Source organism: Tupaia chinensis, unplaced genomic scaffold (assembly GCF_000334495.1).
Source record: "Tupaia chinensis unplaced genomic scaffold, TupChi_1.0 Scaffold000081_1, whole genome shotgun sequence".
Taxonomy (NCBI): domain Eukaryota; kingdom Metazoa; phylum Chordata; class Mammalia; order Scandentia; family Tupaiidae; genus Tupaia; species Tupaia belangeri.
The window spans coordinates 3,071,528-3,079,050 of NW_006159542.1; positions in this window are offsets into that span (position 1 = coordinate 3,071,528).

Below are 7,523 nucleotides of genomic sequence, written 5' to 3' on the forward strand. Positions count from 1 at the left end.
CGGCCATGTCACAATCCCCTCTCCATTCTCCTCTAGGGATCTTGGGCACGCATGCACATTCACGCCTGACATGAATTTAAGCCACCGGGTCTGGGACTTCGACCACAGTCGACTACATGGGAGTCCAGCGACATGGCCATTATACCAACTGCTGGTGCCCCCGGTTTGTTTTTGAAGCCACTAGGTCCGAACTCAAACTGCGTGGTCCATGTGGGATCCAGTGCCTTAATAATGCGGTCATGGGCTTGTCCCCAGTGTTCCTTTTCCTAAACAAAGCAAATTAGATATGATTTAGCTGTTTTACATGTTTTAGCTGTGAAATGTGGCTTCTTTGCAGGATTGTGATAGAGATGAAATGATTAGTATGCATGAAGTTCTTAGAAGTGCCTGGGGCCAGCAAGTGGCATAGTGGTTAAGGCACTGGACTCCCACGTGGGTGACTGCGATTTGAATCCTGGACCTGACAGCTTGAAAATCACGTGCATACCCAAAATCCTGAGGAGAATGGAGGAAAAAGGATTGCAGCATGGCCATCCCTTCCAGGGGATGATTTCTCATTTTCTCTGTCTCTGTCTCTCTGGCAAGTGCATGCATCCTCTAGCAAAAAATAATAAAGAATAAACTAATGGCGAGCCAACAGGTGGTATGGTAGTTAAGACACTTGATTCCCACATGGCCGACCACAGTGGGAATCTTGGACTCAGCAGCTTGAAAATCACGCCAGGTACATGTGTGTACGTGCCCAAAATCCAGAGAGGAGAATGGAGAAGAGAGAGTGGCATGGCCGTCGCCCATGGGAGGTGATTTCTTACATTCCCTCTCTCTATCTCTCTTTGTCTCTCTCCAGTGAGCCCATGTGCCTTATGGCAAAAATCTAAAAAAAGGCACAAAGCATGTCCGTAACAACACTAGCCAGACAATACTGGTTTTAGTATCATCTAGACTACAAGGAGGTAAAATTGTGCTAAATACTTGTTTTATTTGGGGAGAAGACATATATAATTAAAATTGTGCTAAATACTTGTTTTATTTGAGTAAAAGACATATATAACTTAAATATATAGAGAGACTGAACATATGATAATGAGAAGAAAGATTTCACATAACAAGAGTCAAAAGAAAGCTGGAGTAGCGATTTAATTTTAGGCAAAATAGGTTTTCAAACACTTTACCCACTCCTCCCCAAAAAAGCATAAGGGAAAAAATAATGATGTCCTATAATAATATAAGATCTTAGCAGGTCCAAAAGACATAGGATCTTTAACATATATGCATCTAAGTGTTTAGCCTTAACATACAGAAAATCACGACTGAGAGAACTAGGGCAGAAACCAGTAAAACCACCACTTTGGGAAGAAGTTTTAACACTTCTTTCTCAGGAACTGTTAGATCACACGGATTTTTAAAATTAAGTACCAGTGTAGAAGATTTAATAAATATAGAATTTGACATATTTAAATCAGGACTTAGCAGCATGTTTTTTTCTCAGCACATCTGAAAAAAGTAGCTCATTATAGCAATGATTCTCAAAACTAAGAAATCTGGTTGAGACAGACAGAATACAAATTCACAAAATTAGTAACGATGACAGAAAGCTAACTATGGAATCAGGAAAGTTCATCTTAGTTTAAAAACTTTTAAAAAATTTTTTTAAGATTTATTTTCATTTTATTTATTCTTTCACTTATTTTAATTTGACCAGAGAGAGAAAGAATCCAAGCCGCCAGGTCTGGGACTCGAACCATGGTTGGCCATATGGGAGTGTCCAGCACCTTAGCCACCACACCACCTGCTAGTCCCAAGTTTAAAAACTTTTAAATCTGCATGAAATAGATGAACTTCTAGAACAGAGTGAGACTAATTTTTTTTTTAAGAATTATTTATTTTATCTTCCTTTTGGCTGGAACCGCTATCTTCCCATAATTCACCAAAATGATGAACACAAAGGGAAGGAGGAGAGGCACCCAGTATATGTTTTCCAGGCCTTTTAGAAAACATGGAGTGGTTCCTTTGGCAACATATATGCGAATCTACAAGAAAGGTGATATTGTAGGGAATGGGTACTGTGAAAAAGGGAATGCCCCACAAATGTTACCATGGCAAAACTGAAAGAGTCTACAATGTTACCCAGCATGTTGCTGGCTTTATTGTGAACAAACAAGTTAAGGGCAAGAGACTTGCCAAGAGAATTAATGTGCATATTGTGCATATTAAACATTCTTTTTTTTTTTTTATAGATTTTTGCCTTAGGGTACGTGTGCTCACCAGAGAGAAAGACAGACAGAGACAGTGAAAGGGAAAGTGAGAAATCATTCCTCCCATGGAGAGGAGGGATGGCCACACCATAATCCCTTATCCTCCTTTCTCCTCCTGAAATCTTGGGCATGCACGCACATGTGCTGGCATGAGTTTCAAGTCACCATGTCTGGGACTCAAACTGCGGCCATGTGGGAGTCCAGCAACCTAACCGCTATGTCATCAGCTGGCCTTTCATTCATTTTTTAAGAGGCTTTTGGAGCATATTAAGCATTCTAAGAGTGGAGATAGCTCCCTGAAATGTGTAAAGGAAAATGGCCAGAACAGATAGCTCCCTAAAATGTGTAAAGGAAAATGGCTAGAAAAAAGAGGAGGAGAAGAAAGCACACTTTGTGAGAACCAGTGGAAAGGAGCTTGAGCTTCTGGAATCTATTCCCTCTGAACTCATGGCACGATGGGTGTTTAAAATAAACTAAGCTAGGACCAGCAGATGGCGTAGTGGTTACATTAGTGTACTCCCACATGGCCAATCATGGTTCCAGTCCCAGATCAGGTGGCTTGAAAATCACATGGAATGCATGTGGGTGCACGTCCAAGATCCCAGGAGGAGAACGGAGGAGAAGGGATTGGAGCATGGCCATCCCCTGTGGGGGTGATTTTTTTTACTTTCCCTATCACTGTCTCTATCTCTCTGTCTCTCTCTCTCCAGTGAGTACACATACCCTAAGGCAAAAATCTCTTAAAAAAAAAAAACTCAACTATGGTCTATAAAAAAAAAGAATTATTTTTATTTAATTGTATTTAATTATTTATCTATTTTTAATTTTTTTTTTAGAGAGATTTTTGCTGTAGAGTGTGCATGTTCACCAGAGAGACAGAGAGGGGCAATGAGACAGAAAGGGAGAAATCACCCTCCAGGAAGATGGCCATGCCACAATTCCTTCTCCATTTTTCTCCTGGGATTTTGGGCATGCACGCCTTAATCACTACACCAACTGCTGCCCCGTTATTATTATTTTTTAATTTGACCAGGGAAAGACAGAGACAGTGAGAAAGTGAAAAAGCAAGAAAGCAAGCTGCCAGGTCCGGGACTCAAACAGTGGTTGACTATGTGGGAGTCCAGCACCCCAACCACCACACCACCTGCCAGTGTGAAAACAATTGCTTACTTATTTATTTTTGATGAAGGAAACTACAGCTTTATGGCAAAGGGCAAAGCAAGGAGGGTGGGCAGCTCCTTCTGAAAAGAACTTGTCTCCCCGAGATGTTCCCCACATGTATTTTTAAGGGCAAAATTAGGGGTAGAGGTTCCAGGCACATGATCAGTTTTGAAACTAATATAAAACATATTATATTTTGGGTGGTTAAGGCTCTAGACTCCCACGTGGCCAACTGTGGTTTGAGTCCTGGACCTGCAGGATTGCTTTCTCACTTTCCCTCTCCCTCTGTCTGTCTCTCTCTGGTCAAATTTTTAAAAATTATAATAATAAATAAAATTAAATAATTCTTTAAAAACAATAGCATATTTCTTTTTTGAAAAAGCTCTCTCTTTAAATTCTCAGGACTAATATTTTGTAGTAGTAAGCACTTACTCTGCACCAAGCATTCTTCCATGTGTCAACTTGTTTTATCCTCACAATGACCCTGCCGTTATTACCCCATTTTATAGAAGAGCAAATTGAGGCATGGAGAGATTAAGTAACCAAGGCTACCCAACTTGTAGATGTGCCAACAGAAAACAATTATGAAAGTGCTTACTAAATATCCCCCAGGGTATAAAATTGAAGAGGTACCCAAAAACTTTGTAATCACTGTAAAGAACTTTTTTTCTTTTCTTTTTTTTTTGGAGGAGAGGTTTTTGCTATAGGGCGCGTGCGCTCGCCAGGCAGACAGAGACAGAAAGCGAGAAATCACCCCCCAGGGGGGATGGCCATGCTGCAATCCCTTCTCCTCCATTCTCCTCTCGGGATCTTGGGCACACACGCACACGCGCCCAGCCGGAGTTTAAGCCACCGGGTCCGGGACTCGAACCGTGGTCGACTATGTGGGAGTCCAGTGACATAGCCATTACGCTAACTGCTGGTCCCAAGAACATTTTTCTAAACTCAAAACTAATGCAAAAAATATCCATAATGCAAAAAAAATCAAAATTTTAAATAAAGACAGGATCTACACCTGCACTCGCTCAATCCTGAGAATACCTTCAGCATACCCAAGTCCCAGCTCTGACCAAACAAATTCTCATTTTAGGACTCCTACTTGTTCTCGATGTCTGGAATATTCCTCCCAGATCCATGTGTAATTGGCCCCTTCTTGCTGTTCGGGTTTCTGCTGTTATGTCATCTTCCCAGGAAGGCCCTCTCTGACTTGATGATCTATTGGATTGTCAAAAAAGTCATGATGCATGTTTGCATAGAAAGACAGAAAAAATATGTCATGACTTTTCTGACAACCCAATAACATCACCTATCCCCAGCTTCTGCTCACACACCCATACGGTTACTCTCTGTTCTATTACCGTTTTATTTTTTTCAGAGTGCTTATCATTATGATGTTTTTTTAGACAGATTTTTGCTATAGGATACATGCACTCACTAGAGACACAGAGAAATATATAGAGAGAGAAAGTAAGAAATTGCACCCACAAGGAGGGATGGTCATGCCACAATCCCTTCTCCATCCCCCTCTTGGGATTTTGGGCACACACACACACACACACACACACACACCTTGCTTGAGTTTCAAACCACTGGATCTGGGGGACTCGAACCACAGACAGCCATGTGGGAGTCCAGCACTATAACCACTAAGCCACCTGCTGGCCCCCACTATGAGACTTTGTTATTTATGTATTTCTTGTTGTCTCTTCAGTGCTTAGCACATAGCACATTGTCAAAAAATTAAGTTGAATGAATAAAATAAATGAACAAAACCCCTATCTATCAATGCTGATGCCGAAACCCCTATCTATCAATGCTGATGCCGAGTTCACCACATGCAGTATCTCATCCTCTTCATAATCTTCTGAGATAGGTTTGGTTACCACTCTTTTACAGAGGAGTAAACTGAGGCTTAGATTAAAAGACATTTTCCAGGTCACATAGCTAATAAATTAGTGAAGGTTAGAATCATCCTGCCACCACCCCCCCCCCAGGGCTAAGTTAAATCAAGTCTCACTTGAATTACTACAATAACCTTCCTCCCTTGGCCTCCAATAGACCTACGATATCAACCTGTTAGACGTTTTCCCCTTGTAAATAAGCACGCATCTCCCCTGAGTTTAAATCTCTCCCATGCTGTCCCTTTTTCTGTAAATCATAGGAACTGCTTGGGCCCCATGTGGTTGCCCGTGACCTTTTCCCTGGCTGCCTCGATCCAGCCACTCTGGCCTCCCTGCTGTTCCGGGAGCTCACTGGGCATACTTTCACTTGCTTGTCTCCATTGTTTAAAAATTTTGAAGCTACCCCTGCATTTCTGCTACTTCTTACCAGCTTCCCACTTCTCCCGCCAAAGCATTTATCTATCCTCTTCCAACATATTTTGTCACACTTTAAGAAAAAAAAAAAGTTTATATGTTTATTTCTTCTGTGATACTGAGAGACAGACAGAAAGACAGGTACCCCCAACAGTGTCTCAATGCCATGATCCACCCCCAGCCTTTGCTAGCCCTGGATCATGGGTATGAATGTGTCTCGTGTACTCAAGGTCTCCAGGAGTGAACCCGGAACTATCCTCTGTGGATCTGCTTTGCAGAGTGTCATGTTTTACTGCAACACCACTGTCTGGTCCCTTATAATTATTTTTTGTTTGCTGACAGTCTCTCACCTAAGTTCCATAAGGCAGGTGTCCTTGTCTGTTTTGTGTGTTGGGGTGCTGGTTCTACACAGGAACACAAGATGTATTTTCTGAGGGACTGAATAAAATGGTGGAGCAAGGATTTGAAATCAGGCAAATTTCCTCATGCTCTTCAGTAAATCAGGTGGTAGTTTTCGGGGGTTGAGCTTCTGCTCTGTGCTGTCAACCCCAAGCTTGAAGGCTCAGCACTGCACAGTTGCAATTTTGTTCAATAGACTTCTAACTCGTTGTAGTTACTCCCTGGGACTCTGTTCTTTTGGCCTTGACTTTCTCTATCTCTCTTCCAAGGACAGGTTTAATCTTAATTCCCACAGTCACCTTTGCCTCCTTCACTGACCCATTGTTGTGAAAAGGATAAAATTTCAACCCTTTCCTCTGTAAAAACACCACCAACTGCCAAAGTGGGTCTACATGCACACGGAGGGACCTGGTGGGACACATCCCTGGAAGGGCTGTTCTTGCCAGTCAGCCTGAGGGTGGGTCTGCTTCCTTCCCGACTGTCCTGCCTGGAACCAAGCAGAATAAAATCAAACTTACCATCTCCCTTCCAACTCTCTTACCCCAAACCACTGTGTGACTTTGAGGCTGTGAACCGTCCTAGTGCTCAATCAGTTTCATGAGAAAGTAGCAGCTCTGGAAAACAGATCCTGTCTGCGCTTGGGCTCATTTTCTCTTTGGCTTTGTACAAAGGATGCTCTGCTTCTAGCTCCCCAAAGGGCCCATGCATGCATACATCTTAAGCAAATTTAGATGTCATAAAATTCACTCATTTAAGTGAACTGAGTGCATTTTGGGGAGTTGACCACCTTGTGCAGCCAATACCACAATCCAGCTTAAAAACATTTCCATGGAGACAGCACGTGGCATAGTGGTTAAGGTGCTGGACTCCCATTTGGTAGACCATGGTTCAAGTCCCAGACCTGGCAGCTTGGGACTTAAACTAGGCATGTGTGTTTGCATGCCCTAAATCCCAAGAGGGTAGAGAAGGGATCGTGGCCTGGCCATCTTCACTGGGGGGTGATTTCTTTCTCTCTCTCTCTTTCTCTCTTTCTCTCTCCAGTGAGCACACACACCCTATAACAAAAGTCTCTCAAATTTTTTTTTTTTTTCCCATCACTATAACCTCTCTCATTCTCATCTGTGGTTAATCCCCATTCCTATCCCCAACCCCAGACAATCTCTACCTAATTTCTGTCTCTATACATTGGCCTGTATTGGGCATTTTAAAAGTTTATTTCTTGAGAGAGAGAAAAAGAGGCACCTTCAACAGGATGTTGCTGTGCTGCAATTAGATTCTGCTCCCTGCTTCAGCCTTTCAGTCAGTCCGGATCAGAGATGCGCTTGTGGGTGCATTGATGTGTTCAGGTCAACCCACATTTGAACCCTGAGCCTTCTTTTTTTTTTTTTTTTTT